Source organism: Bubalus bubalis, chromosome 9 (assembly GCF_019923935.1).
Source record: "Bubalus bubalis isolate 160015118507 breed Murrah chromosome 9, NDDB_SH_1, whole genome shotgun sequence".
In the NCBI taxonomy this organism is placed as follows: Eukaryota; Metazoa; Chordata; class Mammalia; order Artiodactyla; family Bovidae; genus Bubalus; species Bubalus bubalis.
The window spans coordinates 713,791-733,096 of record NC_059165.1 but is presented as its reverse complement, the minus strand read 5'-3'; the positions used below and the strand labels follow the sequence as shown (position 1 = coordinate 733,096).

Here is a 19,306-nt window from a genome sequence, read left to right as displayed (position 1 = left end):
ACATCTGTTAAAGAGAGGCTGATCCAATCTCGTTTTCAAGGTAGAAAATCTCCAAAGAAGAGCAAATGAAGGTGACAATACGAAGTAGGCAAGGTAAGCCCAAGTTAAGAGAGAGTTCCAAATGTACATATTTTTCATTTTAAACTGGGGTTTATCTAAGGATATGCTTTTGACTCTAGTAACATCACAAATCCCTAAATTTTTTCTTTTCTTTTTTTGTTGGAAAAGTATTGGCTTCATTTTGTTGTTGTTGTTCAGTCACCAAGTCATTTCCAACTCTTTGAAACCCCATGGACTGCAACACACCAGGCCTCCCTGTCCCTCTCCATCTCCCGGAGTTTGCCCAAGTTCATGTCCATAGCATCAGTGATGTCATCCAACCATCTCATCTTCTGTCGTCCCCTTCTCCTTCTGCCTTTAGTCTTTCCCAGCATCAGGGTCTTTTCCAATGAGTCAACTCTTCGCATCAGATGGCCAAAGAATTGGAGCTTCAGCATCAGTCCTTCCAAAGAGTATTTAGGGTTGATGTCCTTTAAGATTGACTGGTTTGATCTCCTTGCTTTTCAAGGAACTCTCGAGTCTTCTCCAGCACCACAGTTTGAAAGCATCAGTTCTTCAGCACTCTCCCTTCTTTGTGGTCCAGCTCTCGTACTTGTACATGACTACTGGAAAGACCGTAGCTTTGACTTTATGACCCTTTGTCTGCAAAGTGATTTCTTGGACTTTTATCGCACTGTCTAGGTTTGCCATAGCTTTCCTGCCAAGAAGCAATCGCCTTCTAATTCCATGGCTGCAGTCACCATCCACAGTGATTTTAGAGCCCAAGAAGAGGAAGTCTGTCATTGCTTCCACATTTCCCCCTTCTATTTGCCATGAACTGATGGAATCGGATGGCATGATCATAGTTTATTAAATATTGAGTTTTAAGCCTACTTTTTCACTCTCCTTCACCCTCATCAAGAGGTTCTTTAGTTCCTCTTCGCTTTCTGCCAGTAGAGTGGTATCATCCACATATCTGAGGTTGTTAATATTTCTCCCAGCAATCTTGATTCCAGCTTGTAACTCATCCAGCCCAGCATTTTGCATGATGTGGTCTGCCTATAAATTAAATAAACAGTATGATAATAAACAGCCTTGTCATGCTCCTTTCTCAATCCTGAACCAGTCAGCTGTTCCATACAGAGTTCTAACTGTTGATTCTGGACCTGTGTTCAGCTTTCTCAGGAGACAGGTAAGGTGGTCTGGTATTCCCATCTCTCTAAGAGTTTTCCACAGTTTGTTGTGATCCACACAGTCAAAGGATTTTAGTGTAGTCAATTAAACAGAGGTAGATGTTTTGCTGGAATTCCTTTGCTTTCTTTATGATCCAGAAAATGGTGGCACTTTGATCTCTGGTTCCTCTGCCTTTTATAAACCCAGCTTGAACATCTGGAAGTTCTTGGTTCACATAATGCTGAAACCTAGCTTGGAGAATTTTGAGCATAACCTTACTAGCATGGGAGAGGAGTGCAATTGTCTGGTAGTTTGAACATTCTTTAGTACCACCTTTTTGGGAACTGGGTTGAGGATTGACCTTTTCCAGTCCTATGGCCACTGCTGAGTTTTCCAAATTTGCTGACAAATTGAGTGCAGCACTTCAATAGCATCATCTTCTAAGATTTTAAATAGCTCTGCTGGAATTCCATCACCTCCACTAGCTTTATTGGCATCAGCGCTTCCTAAGGCCACTTGACTTCACGCTCCAGGATGCCTGGCTCTGAGAGAGAGACTACACCATCTTAGTTATCCAGGTCATTAAGATCTTTTTCATCCAGTTATTCTGTGTATTCTTTTCATCCCTTCTTAATTTCTTTTGCTTCTATTAGGTCTTTACCATTTCTTCTCTTTATTGTACCCATCTTTGGATGAAATGTTCCTTTGATATTTCCATTTTTCTTGAAGAGGTCTCTGTTGTTTTCCTCTATTTCTTTTCACTGTTCATAGAAGAAGACCTTCTTGCCTCTCCTTGCTGTTCCCTGGAACTCTGCATTCCGTTTGGCATACCTTTCCCTTTCTCCCTTGCTTTTCCCTTCTCTTCTTTCCTTGGTTTCATATCTACCCAAACTTCTGCTATCAACTGTGAGTAGCAGCTATATCTTAATGGTACCTACTGTGAGCCTCATCATTCATCTACATCATCTCTAATGCTTATACAACCATGTGAGGAACTTTCCATATTCCAAATTTTTGGAATGAGTACTTGCATTATCCAAAGTGAAAGAACTGAGAAGTGGAGGACCTGTTTTTCAAACCCAGTCTGTTTGTTTCCAAATTCTATGAACTAAACTTCCTCATGACAATGCTCTTCTGTGATTACCTTCCCTCCAGGACCAACAGCTAAGACAAGGGAAGTGGAGTTAATTCTGGAAGCTGGCCCAGACTCAGGTTCCGGGTGACCACATGGATGGTGCTAAGCAGAGGTTGCCAAGTGCAGAGATGGAGAAGGCCCAGAGTCCCACTTTGCCTGCCTTTGGGTTTAACTAAAGCCCATCCTAACTACAGAAACAGGGGAGCGCGGTGTTTCTATTTTCACTTCATAGGAAGGTTGGGGCAACCTCTCTTTGGCACAAGAGACAGGAATGCTTCAAAATGCAGACCCATTTTATAAAGATTCCTGTTAGCATTTCTAGTTCTCAGATTAGCATTGTCCATAAAGTCCCAGATGGTTCCTGCTTCTGCTACTTAGAAGATAAATTATCTAACCTCTCCAGGCCTCTGTTTCATTGTATGTAAAGTGAAAAAGTAGTCCCTATCTCTGTTTATGTGCAAGGATAAAAGCAAAGAAGTCTGTTGGTTGTCTAACAGAGTGCCTGAATCATGAATGGTGGCCCCTGTCTCTCTCAGACATTACAAGGCTGAGATTATTATGTGCTACTTCTAGAAGACTAACAAATATCATAGATAAAGAAAACACCAGTCTCAGAGAACTTAAATATTTAATTTTAGATGAAGCTGATTGCATGCTGGATATGGATTCTGGACCAGAAATAAAAATCGAATTTCCTGCCCAGCAATTGAATGAACATCAAACCCTTATGTTCAGTGCAGTTTTCCCAGAGGAAATTCAAAGCTTAGCTGAGGGGTTTTGGAAGTTAAACTATTTGTTTGTGGCTGTTGGATAAGCAAGTAGAGCAAGAGACCATTCTCCCAGCTGGCTAGTACTCAAAATAAGAAAAACCTGTAGAAATTCTGTAAAACATAGGTGATTAAAAACAAACAAACAAAAAAAACTATGGCTTTTGTTGAGACTGAGAAGAAAGAAGATTTTACTGTAACTTTTCTTTGCCAGGAAAAAGCAGCAACCATACATATTCACGGTGACCTGGAACAGAGAGAGAGCAAACGTGGGGATTTTCATTGTGGAAAGTGCCCAGTTCTTGCAGCTACTACAGAAGCTGGATATTGAAAGTGTCTGATTTGTTATCCATTCTGATGATCTGCTGATGAATGTGTTCATTGAATCTGGTGTACTGGTCAACGTGAGAACCCTTGCAGAGCTATTTCCTTTTTTGATGCTCAGATAACCACGCGGCACAGCCTCCAATGAAAGTACTTCCAGAAGCTCATCAGGGTGCTCTGAACGGCTGGAAGAACATGCCTTGAGCACACGTCTTCCTGGCTTCAGTGACATTACAAGAGGAAATGTGTTTGCATCTGATGATATGGAAAAGAATTATCAGGGCATAAGCACTCTGAATGTAGCAAGATTTTCTTTTTCACAAAGTCCCAATCCAATCCATGATGAGTCATGGGATTAAAGCTAAAACACACAAGTCTATAGTACAGTTTTGCTGCAAAGAAGGAAACAATTTTAAGTTTTGATTCAAGTGTGAAGTCTGACATTCTGTATTTCCTGTCTTCCTGTTCTTACTCAGACCCTCAAAAAAATAAATCTTTACTGACTAATGTGTGATCTAAAAATATTGTACTTACTGATACAAATGATGTTAACTGGAAAGATTAAAGCACTCATCTTGAAAAAAAAATTTTTTTAAAGCAGCTTACAGTTTCCATAGACTTCCCTGGTGGCTCAGATGGTTAAGCATCTGCCTACAATGCGGGAGACCCAGGTTCAATCCCTGGGTTGGGAAGGGCCTCTGGAGAAGGAAATGGCAACCCACTCCAGTACTCTTGCCTGGATAATCCCTTGGATGGAGGAACCTGGTACGCTACAGTCCATGGGGTCGCAAAGAGTCAGACACGACTGAGCGACTTCACTTTCTTTCTTTCTACAGTTTCCATGGGGAGAGAATAGAGAGTAACAAGAATAGATGACAAAATATTCTTTAAGTCACAGATGGAAAAAAATTTTCGTGCAATAGGAATATAAAGGTCTTACTTCCAGTCTGTGACACAGAACTCTGTTAACATGAACTTGCCCCTCCTGAATCCATGATAACGATCTGGGAGGTGTCCTTCCCTTAGTATGAACTCGCCCTTCCTGAATCCTTAGGAACAAGCTGTGAGGTGTCCTCCCCTCTGTCTAGTTTACTTGACCCCTCTTGTCCTGTTCACTGACCTCAGTACGATCACAGAAAGACGAAACGTGGAAACAGGCACAACTCAAGAGAATCAACTTTCTTTGCCCTTTCTAGAAAGAAAGGTATTTTCCAGCGAAAGGTATATCAGTTTTCCACCCAAACGTCTACCTGTGATTTTGCTTGGCCTATCTGTGGTATTTGTCTAACTTTCCTTAAAGAAAAATTGCACATTGCCTTCCAACTAAGGAATACTAAGATCTCTTAGTAAGCAAAATTGAAGCAAGGAATGTTGGCTAGACCACTTAGCATACCCGCTAAAATGCACCTTGCTTTTCTCACTTAATATTCAGCCCTTCCCATGTTAGTGCAAACCTCATTATTACAAATGACTTTTTGGCGTTCTATTGTATGAATGTCCCACTATTTTTTTTAACACCTCACCTGCTGACACACCTGGTTTTAACTTTCTGAGTGGTGCTAATATAAGCATCCTTATCCCTAATTTTATAGTTGTGAGTTCGTATTTATTTTCTTATGAGGAGTGCCTCTTTCTGAGGCTTGTGTAAGTTTCAAGCCTCACAACACCTAGGATTTATTCTTAAATATTTGACAATATCCATATTTCTACTGCTTTCTAAATTTCTGAGTTAATTTATTTGATATTTTAATTGTTGATACGTCACATTATCCAAAGAGGATATAACAATCATTATTAATAACAGTTAATACATATAATTAAGTACTGGGTATTGTTCTACATGCCTTAGTGTATAAATAACTTGGTCCTTACAAAGACTCCATGGAATAGATACTGTTATTATCTATATTTTACAAATGAAGGAACTTAAATGTGAAATGATTAAGGCATTAAAAAAAAGAAGGCCAAGGCATAAGGCCAACAATTTAGTAGCATAGTCATTTTCTTCAGTTTTTGTTTCCCTAAAATCCTAAGTATAACTCCTTGTCCAATGTAATGGAATATTAAAAATGTGTTGACAGACATATAGAACAGATTTGTGGTTTCCAAGGGGGCAAGGGATGGGTTGGGAGTTTGGAATTAGCAGATGCAAGCTATCATATACAGAACGGATACACAACAAGGTCCTGCTGCATAGCACAGAGAACTATGTTCAATATCCTGTCATAAACCACAAGAGGAAACATGAGGTAGAATATATATACATAGAACCGAATCAGCAGAAATTGAAAAAAATTAATTTTTATTGGAGTATATTTGCTTTACAATGTTATTAGTTTCTACTGTACAGCAGAATGGATCAGCCATTTGCACACGTATATCTCCACCCTTTGGCATAGTAAATAAAGCAGAAATAGATGTTTTTCTGGAACTCTCTTGCTTTTTCGATGATCCAGCGGACGTTGGCAATTTGACCTCTGGTTCCTCTGCCTTTTCTAAAACCAGCTTGAACATCAGGAAGTTCATGGTTCACATATTGCTGAAGCCTGGCTTGCAGAATTTTGAGCATTACTTTACCAGCGTGTGAGATGAGTGCAATTGTGCAGCAGTTTGAGCATTCTTTGGCATTGCCTTTCTTTGGGATTGGAATGAAAACTGACCTTTTCCACTCCTGTGGCCACTGCTGAGTATTCCAAATTTGCTGGCATATTGAGTGCAGCACTTTCACAGCATCATCTTTCAGGATTTGGAATAGCTCAACTGGAATTCCATCACCTCCACTAGCTTTGTTCATAGTGATGCTTTCTAAGGCCCACTTAACTTCACATTCCAGGACGTCTGGCTCTAGGTCAGTGATCACACCATCATGATTATCTAGGTCGTGAAGATCTTTTTTGTACAGTTCTTCTGTGTATTCTTGCCATCTCTTCTTAATATCTTCTGCTTCTGTTAGGTCCATACCATTTCTGTCCTTTATCGAACCCATCTTTGCATGAAATGTTCCTTTGGTATCTCTGATTTTCTTGAAGAGATCCCTAGTCTTTCCCATTCTGTTGTTTTCCTCCATTTCTTTGCATTGATCACTGAAGAAGTCTCTCTTATCTCTTCTTGCTATTCTTTGGCACTCTGCATTCAGATGTTTATATCTTTCCTTTTCTCCTTTGCTTTTCACTCCTCTTCTTTTCACAGCTATTTGTAAGGCCTCCCCAGACAGCCATTTTTCTTTTTTGCATTTCTTTTCCATGGAGATGGTCTTGATCTGTACAATGTCATGAACCTCATTCCATAGTTCATCAGGCATTCTATCTATCAGATCTAGGCCCTTAAATCTATTTCTCACTTCCACTGTATAATCATAAGGGATTTGATTTAGGTCATACCTGAATGGTCTAGTGGTTTCCCCTACTTTCTTCAATTTCAGTCTGAATTTGGCCATAAGAAGTTCATGGTCTGAGCCACAGTCAGCTCCTGGTCTTGTTTTTGCTGACTGTATAGAGCTTCTCCATCTTTGTCTGCAAAGAATATAATCAATCTAATTTTGGTGTTGACCATCTGGTGATGTCCATGTGTAGAGTCTTCTCTTGTGTTGTTGGAAGAGGGTGTTTGTTATGACCAGTGCATTTTCTTGGCAAAACTCTATCAGTCTTTGCCCTGCTTCATTCCGTATTCCAAGGCCAAATTTGCCTGTTATGGTTTTTCCTGTGGTCATGTGTGGATGTGAGAGTTGGACTGTGAAGAAGGGTGAGTGCAGAAGAATTGATGCTTTTGAACTGTGGTGTTGGAGAAAACTCTTGAGAGTCCCATGGACTGCAAGGAGATCCAACCAGTCCATTCTGAAGGAGATCAGCCCTGGGATTTCTTTGGAAGGAATGATGCTAAAGCTGAAATTCCAGTACTTTGGCCACCTCATGCGAAGAGTTGACTCACTGGAAAAGACTCTGATGCTGGGAGGGATGGGGGCAGGAGGAGAAGGGGATGACAGAGGATGAGATGGCTGGATGGCATCACTGACTCGATGGACATGAGTCTGAGTGAACTCCAGGAGTTGGTGATGGACAGGGAGGCCTGGAGTGCTGCAATTCATGGGGTCGCAAAGAGTTGGACACGACTGAGCGACTGATCTGATCTGATCTGATCTCCACCCTTTCGGACTTCCTTCCCATCAGGTCACCACAGTGCGCTGAGCAGCGTTCCCTGGGCTGTATAATACACTATCACCAGTTATCTACTTAATACACAGTGTTAAAAGTGTATATGTGTCACATATAAGAGAAATTGACCCAATACTGTAAATCAACTGTACCTGAAAAAACTAGGGTTAGTGTCTTTCAAGTAGCGTCACGGTTTCAGTCAGGGGCTCCGGTCTCATGATGCCTATCTCTCTTCTCTTCTGTGGCTCCCGAACCAAGAAACAAGAATATTTAGAATTGTGACTATCATAGACATCAGAAAGTAGGCGAGTCCATGAGCTTTCCATTGGGCTTTATAGTAATTTGGAGGCAACTATCCCCAAACCTCAGAGGTTGCGGTAGTTAGGCTGGGCTGCGATAACAACCTATCATAGAATGGGTAGTGTAAACAAGGACATGGTTCAGGAGGCTGGAGGTCTGCAAGCAGGCTGCCCACACGGCTGGGCTGTAGTCAGAGTTCTCTGGCCAGGGCCCCCTTCTTGGTGTGCGGACAGGCACCTTTGTGTCGGGACTCACACTTAAACCACACCCCAGTTCTTAACCAGATTGCTTATATTCAGATAAAAGTAGAATTGGTAAATTAGTAAATTTGGGGATTGGGCAAAATTATCATAGAATTAAACATCTTCTCCCCCATTCCACTCATCTTCTTTATTGTCTCTAAGCCACCATGAGTAAATTCCGGGATTCAGTGATAGACAGGGAGACCTGGCATGCTGCGGTCCATGGGGTCGCCGAGAGTCGGACACGGCTGAGCCACTGAACTGAGCTGAACTGAAGCCACCATGGTTTTACAGTTGTTAAGGAGGAAAAACAATATTTCCTTTTCAACATAATTATGAAAATAAAATGAGAAATATGGTAATGTTATTTTATTTACTTTATTGTGTTTACAAAGCATTGTGGAATGCTTTGCAGTTAACAAGGTACCTTTATATCCATTTTCTCATTTTATTTTCATAATTATGTTGAAAATAAAATGAGAGAGAGTTCCAGAAAAACATCTATTTCTGCTTTATTGAATATGCCAAAGCCTTTGACTGTGTGGATCACAATAAACTGGAAAATTCTGAAAGAGTTGGGAATACCAGACCACCTGATCTGCCTCTTGAGAAATTTGTATGCAGGTCAGGAAGCAACAGTTAGAACTGGACATGGAACAACAGACTGGTTCCAAATAGGAAAGGAGATCGTCAAGGCTGTATATTGTCACCCTGTTTATTTAACTTATACGCAGAGTACATCATGAGAAACGCTGGACTGGAAGAAACACAAGCTGGAATCAAGATTGCCGGGAGAAATATCAATAACCTCAGATATGCAGATGACACCCCCCTTACGGCAGAAAGTGAAGAGGAACTAAAAAGCCTCTTGATGAAGGTGAAAGTGGAGAGTGAAAAAGTTGGCTTAAAGCTCAACATTCAGAAAATGAAGATCATGGCATCCGGTCCCATCACTTCATGGGAAATAGATGGGGAAACAGTGGAAACAGTGTCAGACTTTATTTCGGGGGGCTCCAAAATCACTGCAGATGGTGACTGCAGCCATGAAATTAAAAGACGCTTACTCCTTGGAAGGAAAGTTATGACCAACCTAGAGAGCATATTCAAAAGCAGAGACATTACTTTGCCAACAAAAGTTCATCTAGTCAAGGCTATGGTTTTTCCTGTGGTCATGTATGGATGTGAGAGTTGGACTGTGAAGAATGCTGAGTGCTGAAGAATTGATGCTTTTGAAGTGTGGTGTTGGAGAAGACTCTTGGGAGCCCCTTGGACTGCAAGGAGATCCAACCAGTCCATTCTGAAGGAGATCAGCCCTGGGATTTCTTTGGAAGGAATGATGCTAAAGCTGAAACTCCAGTACTTTGGCCACCTCATGCGAAGAGTTGACTCATTGGAAAAGACTCTGATGCTGGGAGGGATTGGGGGCAAGAGGAGAAGGGGACGACAGAGGATGAGATGGCTGGATGGCATCACTGACTCGATGGACGTGAGTCTGAGTGAACTCCAGGAGTTGGTGATGGACAGGGAGGCCTGGCGTACTGTGATTCATGGGCTCGCAAAGAGTCGGACATGACTCAGCAACTGATCTGATCTGATCTGATATTCTATATGGAGATTATCATACTAAGCGAAGTAAGTCAGACAGAGAAAGGCCAGTATCATATGCTATTGCTTATATCTGGAATCTTAAAAAATGGTACAAATGAACTTATTTGAAACAGACTCACAGACCTAGAGAAAGAACTAATGATGACCAGAGGGGAAGTAGGGTAAGAGATTGGGAGTTTGGAATTGATGTACATGTTGCTATATTTAAAACAGATAGCCAACAATGATCTACCAGGGAAGTCTGCTCAATATTCTGTAATAACTTAAATGGGAAAATAATTTGAAAAGAATAGATACATGTATACATGTAACTGAATTAGTTTGCTGTACATCCAAAACTAATACAGCATTGTTAATTAACTACACACCAATATAAAATAAAAATTAAAAAAGGCAAAAATGCATTCAAGGTTACCAAATATTTTGAGACTTTCCTAAGCAAACCACATTTTCTATATGCACTGTACATGTGTAACTGTCTCATCAATATTTACATAGAAAGGATTCCTGATGTTGGAGACATGTTTATCTTGGAAAATTTGTGCCCAAGAAAGATTGGCACAGAACACATGTGGAACTACTGTGGCTTCTACATAATGTCAGCCAAATCTGGGGATTAATCACAGCAAGAAACTGTGAATCTTACAAGAAACATTTAAGAAGACAGTAAGGAAAACAAAAATCTGCTACCTCTGTACACATATACTGTGCCAATGCCAAATTGCTGGTTTTTCCATTGTAATTATGAAAGATGGAACCACTGGGGAGGACTGGGTCAAGGGTATATTAGAAACACCTTTGAACCTATAATTATTTCAAAATAAAAGAGTAAAATAAATTCTACTACCTCAAAAGGAAAGAGGCTGGATCAGAAAGAACAAGAATTGGGAAACAAACTATTGATATCAGCTTATGTAAAAGTAGAGACAAGGAGCTGACTCCACTCTGGCTGTTACCTCCTGATGGGACTTGGCTTCCAGGGGGCAAAACTGGGCCGCGTCTCAGGCGCTAGGAGGTGGTGCCAGCTGTGGGTCTCGGGCTCCTCGCGCGCTGGTTTCCCAGGGACGCGCCCGAAGAAAAGCCATTGCTCTTTGCCCTTTTCCCTCCTTCCGTATGGAATGTGGGAAAATGCTAAGTAGCAACGATTCTGAAGTCTTGAGGTAAAAAGTATGTGGGCAAAAGCAACAAATAAGGATAGAATTAGAAAAACAGAAAAAGCCTGGGCTCCTCACAGCACTGCAGACTTCCTGGCAGTCTTGGACGTTTTGCTATTTGATGAAAGCAAATACTTAAGTGGTTAATTTATTTTTGAACTTTAAGCTCAAATTAAATCCTGATTTTAAATATATATATATATATATATATATATATATATATAACGTATAATATATATCAGAATAAAATCACAAAGGAAGATGTAGATATGTGTGTAAAATGGACTGGAGAGATGACCAGCAAACTTGAAAGTGTAGTTACCAGTTAGGAAAGAAGCTGGGCATGAGAGGGAAAGTCTCCACTGTCTTCAGTATATTTTGGACACTATTCTAATCTTTATTTGAATCTTCTACAATGAATGTATTTATAATTTTAAATCAAGAAACGAGCATTTTCAATTCCTTTATTTCCGTGGGTATGTGACAGTGCATTCTGCTTTCCAGGTATCGCCGGGAAAACAGGTGAATGACTTTGGAAACTCAGGGTACGACCTTCATATGATTTTAAAGGTGAGCACTCAAGCCAAAAACAATATCTTACTTTTCCTTACCCTCAAACCTCCACTGCTGGAAACTCCACCAAGCAAGCACGCTCTCTCACTGAGCCGGCTGATGAGGCACAGCCGCCCCGGTCTCTGCGGCTGCACCCAGGGCCACCCAGAAATGACTGCGGCATCTGGGATCAGTCACACACTGGTCTCCTCTCCAACGCTTCTATTGGGAATAAACAGGTGTAAGTCATTATCAGAAACAGCTTTCAAGGGAAAAGCCGGGCTAAATCACACATGTGACGAATCCTTTACAGATAAGAGTGCTGAGTTGTAGAGCCAAGCTGGCAGCCTGGGATCTGACTTGGAAAGTCAAAGAGTGTTAAGCGTCCTTGCAATCCACGGGTAGGTTGCTGCAGCGCTGGGTGAAGCCGCTGACTCTACAGGCTAACAGCATGGTCAGCTCTGGCTTTAAAAGAAAATGCTGTCCTCCAAAATCAATCTCAAGCATTCAATAAACCAATAGACACAAGCTGAATACCTATGATGGCCCAAGCATTGGACTAGACTTCGTGTTAAGAGCATGGGGTGAAGAGGTGGGGAAATCAGTGTAGTAACCCTCAAGACACATTTCTCCACAGGTCTCTCTAAGCCAAGAAAGTGAAAAGTGAAAGTGTTGGTCGCTCAGTTGTGTCCGACCCTCTGCAACCCCATGGACTGCAGCCCACCAGGCTTCCCTGTCCATCACCAACTCCCGGAGTTTACTCAAACTCATGTCCATTGAGTCGGTGATGCCATATAAGGAATAATAGAAAAGCACTCAGAACTTTGGGGCCAGATCCTGGAAGGTATTAAATGCCCTGAAGAATGCCTTTTACACAGAGAGCAATGGTGAGGTCTCCAGGAGATTTTTAAACCAGAAAATGAACTACCAGAAAGAAACTGAATTGTGAAGTGACTGCTGGGTGCAGGGTCAGGAGGAAGGAGAAGCTGAGGCACAGGGACTCATCAGGAGGTGGCAGCAGCTCAGGGAACACACTCGGGGCCTGAGTGAGGGCAGAAAGCGAAGGGGCGGGGAGGACTGTTACGGGGCCTTTGTGTAAGTAACACAGGCAGGCCAATGACTTGGATCTCTTTCGCTTGCTTCTTGGAAGAAAAGCTATGGCCAACCTAGACAGCATATAAAAAAGCAGAGGCATTACTTTGCCAACAAAGGTCTGTCTAGTCAAGGCTATGGCTTTTCCAGGAGTCATGTATAGATGTGAGAGTTGGACCATAAAGAAAGCTGAGCACCAAAGAATTGATGCTTTTGAACTGTGGTGTTGGAGAAGACTCTTGAGAGTCCCTTGGACTGCAAGGAGGTCCAACCCATCCATCCTAAAGGAGATCAGTCCTGGGTGTTCATTGGAAGCACTGATGTTGAAGCTGAAATTCCAATACTTTGGCCACCTGATGCGAAGAGCTGACATCTTTGGAAAACACCCTGATGCTGGGAAAGATTGAAGGCAGGAGGAGAAGGGGACGACAGAGGATGAGATGGTTGGATGGCATCACTGACTCAATGGACATGAGTTTGAGCAAACTCCAGGAGTTGGTGATGGACAGGGAAGCTTGGTGTGCTGTGGTTCATGGGGTCGCAGAGAGTCGGACACGACTGAGCAACTAAACTGAACTGAACTGAATTAACTATTTAGTATTTCTATTTACAAGTGGTACACACACACATCACATTTTTAATAGACTATTTTTTAGAACACTTGGAATTCAGAAAAATTACTATTTTGAATATGGTACAGAGAGATTGCATATAGCCTGCCTCAGTTTCCCCTACTAACATCTAACATTAGTATGGTACATTTGTTACAATTAGTAAACCAATGTTTACATATAACTATTAATAGAAGTCCATATACACTGCATAGTTCCTTAGTTTTTATCTAAGGTCCTTTTTTTGTTCTAGGGTCCAGGATACTGCATTACATTTAGTCACCATTTCTTAAGCTGTGACATTTGTCAGACTTATTTTTAAAGACCTTGACAAATGTGAGGAGTACTGGTCTCATATTTTGCAGGATGTCCCTCAACTAGAGTTTGGCTGATGCTTTTCTCGATTAGGCTGGATTTGGGTCATGATTAGATGGAAGGTCATGGGGGTAAAATCCCATTTCTCATCACATCAAGGGCACCTGCTGTCAACCTGACTTGTCGCCGATGCTGTTAACTTTGACCACCTGGCTGAGAAAGCTATTTGTCAGATTTCTCCACTGCACGTTTAACTTGTTCTCACCCTTTTTGTGATCTTCTCTTTAAAAGGAAGTCACTATGTAAACACAAACATTTGCAAGAAAAGAAACTTTCTCCAGTTCAGCTCTAACGGCCACTTAGATACCTCTTTCAGCCACACAAGTCCAGAAGTCATTTAAGTCTACACAACTCAGAAGTCACTTTAGCAAGCATCTGCTGTGACGTGTGCTGGCTCTTGGGGGGTCTCACTCCTGACCAGGCTATGATCAGTTTCAGCCACAAGCCGTGTTCTCCCCAAGGTCAGCAGACACAGACACCTTCCCTCTGGAACTGCCCACCTTTCCAGCCATCCTTCAGTCCCGGTAGCAATGGAAGACCCTTGGAGATGGACTCCTCAAGTCACCTGACCATGGGACCCAAGTGAAGCCTGAATCCTTCCCAGCAGCCCGCCCCACCCCCCGGACACCCCACCTCTGATGTTACACCCCAGAAAACTGCCGTCTTTCCAGCCCCAGGTCCACGTCGCAGCTGGAGAGTGTGATCAAACCCCCACTGCTGCCCTGCCCTGTGACAACCCTATTTTTAGGCCACAGCTGAATCAAGAGAGAAGAGATTCAAATTCCTCTCCCCCATATCCTGGGGATGGTAGGGTTTCTTTTTCCTTGGCACACTTGAAGCAAATTGGGCCCACGTCCATTTTTGCCTTGACGATCATCCAAAATATAAACTCCACTCAAGTTACAATGAAACTCTTTCTGTTTTAGTTTCAAGGTGCCAATTCATGTAGGTGTATGTCATGGACCAAATGCAGGGTGAGACAAATCCCCACATGCAAAGTTTACAAAGGAAATGTGTCAGAACCATTGCATAACTCCAGGAGCCCACGGCCAGTTCGAGGGTATCAGCAGGCTTGAGCGTGGGGAGAGGGGAAGGTGGGCCAGGGGATATCTTTAGAGACAGCTGCCTTCCTATTGAGTCCCGCCCCTGTACCCCACTCCCACCTGGAGCTTTGTGATGCAGACTTTCATGGGGTCACATGGAGAGTTTTGAAATATGTTCTACGTAGTGGAGCGATGCAGCATACACGAGCTTGACTCTTGGAAGAGAAAACTAAAAAGTGCTTCAGCAACAAAACGAAAATAGTGCGGGAGTTTGACCTGTTCTCACAGAGCCTGCAAATGGCTATGGTGGCCAAAGATGATCACAATTATTACTGTTTTTTAACAGTCCTCCCACGGAGACATAGAGATAGTTATATGCCTTCCCTTTGAATTCAGGTAAGCTCTGTGACCATTTTGGGACACAGCAGGAATAATTCAGTGCCAATTTCTGGTCCATTTTATCTCTTCTAGAACATTCCTTGGAAGCCCTGCCTGTAATAAATTGTCCACCCTGAGACCACCAGCCTAGAGAAGCCCTGGGCAAATACTCTGGATAACAGCCAACTTCCCAGTCAAAGCACCCAACATTTAAGTCTTAGACACAAGACCTGCCCATCCTCCAGTTGCAATGAGTGACTTCCACCAATGCCACATAGAACAGAAGAAGCACCCAGTGAGCTACTCCTAGAGCCCTCCTGCAAGAAAAGAAAAAGTAAATTACAATCAAAGAGTCACTGCTTTAAGCCATTAGATCTGGGGTAAATAGTTATGCAGCAGTAGGTAACCAGAGCAGTGGCAAAGGACTGCCTCTGGTGGGTAATTTGGAGGGCTCCCAGAAGAGAGCTGCGGCACAGTGCAAAGATCAGGGTTTGAGATATGCCCAGAGCTTAGTCCTGTCCAGGGCCTTTCTTGAGCTGCCGGTGGACCATCAGGAAGTGAGAGGTGAACCAGACAACTCAGGGCTACGGAAGAGGTTGAAAACGCCCACCCAGAGCAGAGATTTGTCTGTCTCAGTCAAGGACACTGGGATGGGTTTAGCAGTGGATTATGAAACAACCATGAAAGCATTCCACGGAGGAAGCTCTGGCTTCTAGACAGGAGAATGCGGCAGAAACAAAACAGAAAAACTCAATGGCCCAAAGCGTGCAAAGGGAGATGATTTGCTAATACATATGTTATGGTGTTCTTGACAGACCAGAACCTGGGGATAGGAGTCAATGAAAAGAAGGTGAAGAAAAGAAGGATGTGGGGGACTCAAGTCTCTAGTGGAACAAGGGTGCTTTATTCATGGCAGTGTGTGCTTATATATTGTAATACAAGGAGCTTTAGGCAAAAAATAAAGTGAAAAACACCATAACCAGATGCATAACAACAGTAACTAAGGGAATAACAATAGTCATGGGGCCAGAAGACAATCCATGTATTGGAAATAGGAACAAGACTAAGTAGTTTTACAGAAAAGTAAAAGGTTACTGAAAGGAATCCATGTATTTGTTCTGCCTCATGACCTCAGTCCTGAGAACTGCGTGCAGCTCTGTTTGGTCCTGTTTTCCAGGAACTGATAAGGAACCGAGGGCCCTTGAGAAACAGAAAACAACATATAGGCTTCCTTAGAATTAAACGTTCCCTGACAATTCCCCCCTTTTTTATTATTTTTTTGAAAAAGGCCCTGACCTATTGAATTTGTTTAGTGGGAACAATTTATGTTGAAAGGCATCTTTATGCAACAAATATAATTACCAGGACAATTACCAATGTTACAGCATCAGACCCAATACTATGAGTAATACTTTGGAACCATCTTTGAGGATCTAGCCCAGATAATTGATCAGCTAGCTATTCAGCTAAAGTTTCCAAATTATTGGAAGAGGGAAGACTTTTAGAGAAGGTTTCAAAGATTTTCTTTTGCAATAATTGTACATTTAGGGAAGCATTATCATGTATGTCTTGCAAGTGAAATTTAATTTGTTCCCAGTTGTAAGCACTATAGTTGAACTGAACAGGAGTGATACAAAATTGTGTAGAATTCAAATCACATTTTAGTATTACTTGTTTTTGTAAATCTATTAATTGATCTCTGACTCATTGGATGGCTGTTTTTAGTTCTTGTATTTCATCTTGAATTTCCTCATCTGAGCCTGAGTGGCCCACATAATATGAGCATCTTTGGTCCAATTTTGAATAAAGTTTTGTGTTTGAATTTAGGTTTGTAAAGTGATGTCTGCAACAACCGCAGTAATGCAAATAGCTATTAATTCCAAAATGCCAAGACTTAACCATCCAATGAATTGTTTAGATCGCCAGAGTAATTTAGTGAGTAGCTGGGAGGCAAGTCCTGCCATGGGACCCTCTTTCCAGGGATTCATTTTTCAAAGAAACAGAGGAATTAAGACAAGTATACATTTTTTAATCTATACAAGTCACAAAGCGTAGAGTCTTATTAAATTGTAAGTTCTCTATAGCTATAACAAAAGGAAGAGGAACACAGGCTTGTATAAAATATGAGTGATTATAATGAAAGGAATAGTTACTATGAGTTGAAGAGCAAGCCCAGCAGAGCTATACCAGCCAAAGTCATGCCTGTCAGGGACCAGCTGTTGAAGCGCTCCTGGCCCTTTTGGCTCTCGGTTGTTGTATTGTTTTCATAGAGTTTCACAAAAGTGTCCCAGCCACCGTTCTCCTGGATCCAAGACTCTAGGTGGTCATTTAGGCAGGTGGCCATCCAAGTTGTGCTCTGACTCACCAATACCTGCATCTCCTTGTCTATGCTTTCCATGCACAGTGCCCCACTGAAGGAAAAAAAGGCCACAATGCGACCCCAGCTCACCCCGTCCTGGAGGAGTTCATACATCACCTGTTCAAAGCTCTGATATGCTGTCCCTGGGGTGATGTGGAGCTGGGACGTCTGGTCGCTGAATGCCTGTTGCTACCTCAGTTCAAACTCATTGCCTGCTTCCCTCAGGGCTGGCTTTACTGTTCTCATGGGGATCACTTTCCCGGTGTCCAAGCTTCTGCTGTGGCCAGTGGCTCCATTCACCACAGGGCTATCCTCCAGGTACCAAGATGGGTTGTTATTGATGGCATTGGGGTTTCCATATCTGATTTTGTCCCTTCCAAGGCCTCAGTTCTGTTCTCTTCCACATCATTAAATCGACTCCAGCTGTATCCTTTCTGGGAAAGCTTGTAAGAGAGAAAGTCAACCACCAGCCATCGGTTGCTCTGAGACATTTTCATAATAAGGATGGGTTTCACCAGTCTATTGTCTAAAATATCTGTAGTAAAAAAGGGGGTTATGTATATAGGTCCAATAAGTATGATTAATTAATTCAGCTTGAGCGGGGGAAGCAAAGCAAGCAAAGCAAGCATAGCAACAAAAGTATTTTCCGGATTCCGAGGCATTCCCTGTTGAGAAACCAGATTTTTAGCTTGATTGGTAAGGGTTTTTGTTTATCCCTAGGTAAGTTCGATGACATTGAGGGCGGTGTTTCTTGCAGATTTTTTAGAGTCACATGGCTTGTATTGGAATTTTTTTCTTCCCGGGAATTTAGCCGTTTTCTCCCTCTATTTTGAACACCAGATGCTCCCCTGGGGCGGATCTTTCAAAGAGAAAGCCAACTGATTTCGTTGGACCTATCTGGAGAAATACAGGCATACCCCTTTCCCTGTAAGATTAATTTCCTAGATTTCTATTGTTTAGTTAGCCCATCTTGATTCCAACCAGGCAGAGGGAGAGAAGTGTCTTCCAATTCTAAGAAATGTTTCTGCTTATGTCAAGATGCCTCCTTGTGATAAGTTTAAAAAAATTTAAAACAAATAAAGCTGTATTAACAACAGTTACAGGATTAAAGAATATCTTGTATTTAGAATCTAGTGAAGTCTGCTCTGGATAGAGAAGATAGAATTGTTCCTGTGTATTCCTCCTTTTTTAATGTTTTTATTTGTAGTTTCGGTGTGTGAAATGGGGGAGGTGTGGTCCCTAATAATAGATTGTAATTCAAGGAAAAGTTGTTGAATACTAGATTGATTAGAATTTATTGTAGAAGTTTTTATATTTTTTAAATATAAAAACTGAATATGAGGAGTCAGAAATTATATTGATAGGATAAGGACGTAGGTGAATAACCTGAATAAGAGCATATAATTTATTTTGTTGAGTAGAATGAAATTTAGTATAAAAGACTATATTTTTTGAGAGGCCAAAATGAGGCTTTGGTGTTTTTAGTCGCATCTATATAGAAAACATCAGCTTGAAGTATAGGTTGTGATGCAACAATGTGAGAGATAATAAATGTAATATTTTTGAAGAAATTTCAAAGTTTATTAGAGGGATAATGAAATGAAATTAAAAAAAAATAGTCTGAGAAGGCTATTTGGAAATCGGTAGAAGTTTGTAATGTATTTTTAAATTCAGCTTTATTAATAGGCAATATAATTTGGTGAAGATAGGAGCCAATTAAAGTCTTAGTTATATATTTTTTGTTGATAATTATTAGAGCGATCAAATCAAGATAGGGCATAAGTGACTTTGTCTCTTCAAAATGGGTATGCTGCTGCTGCTAAGTCGCTTCAGTCGTATCTGACTCTGTGCAACCCCATAGACGGCAGCCCACCAGGCTCCTCTGTCCCTGGGATTCTCCAGGCAAGAACACTGGTATGGGTTGCCATTTCCTTCTCCAATGCACCAAAGTGAAAAGTGAAAGTGAAGTCGTTCAGTCATGCCCGACTCTTAGTGACCCCATG

General features: G+C 41.7%; 2 pseudogenes; one reads left to right on the top strand and one right to left on the bottom strand.

Moving 5' to 3' along the window:
• Positions 1 to 65: 65 nt before the first annotated feature.
• Positions 66 to 3,829, top strand: LOC112587033 (annotated as a pseudogene).
• Positions 3,830 to 16,765: 12,936 nt separating this feature from the next.
• LOC112587107 lies at positions 16,766 to 18,696 on the bottom strand (annotated as a pseudogene).
• Between the last annotated feature and the right edge of the window lie 610 nt (positions 18,697 to 19,306).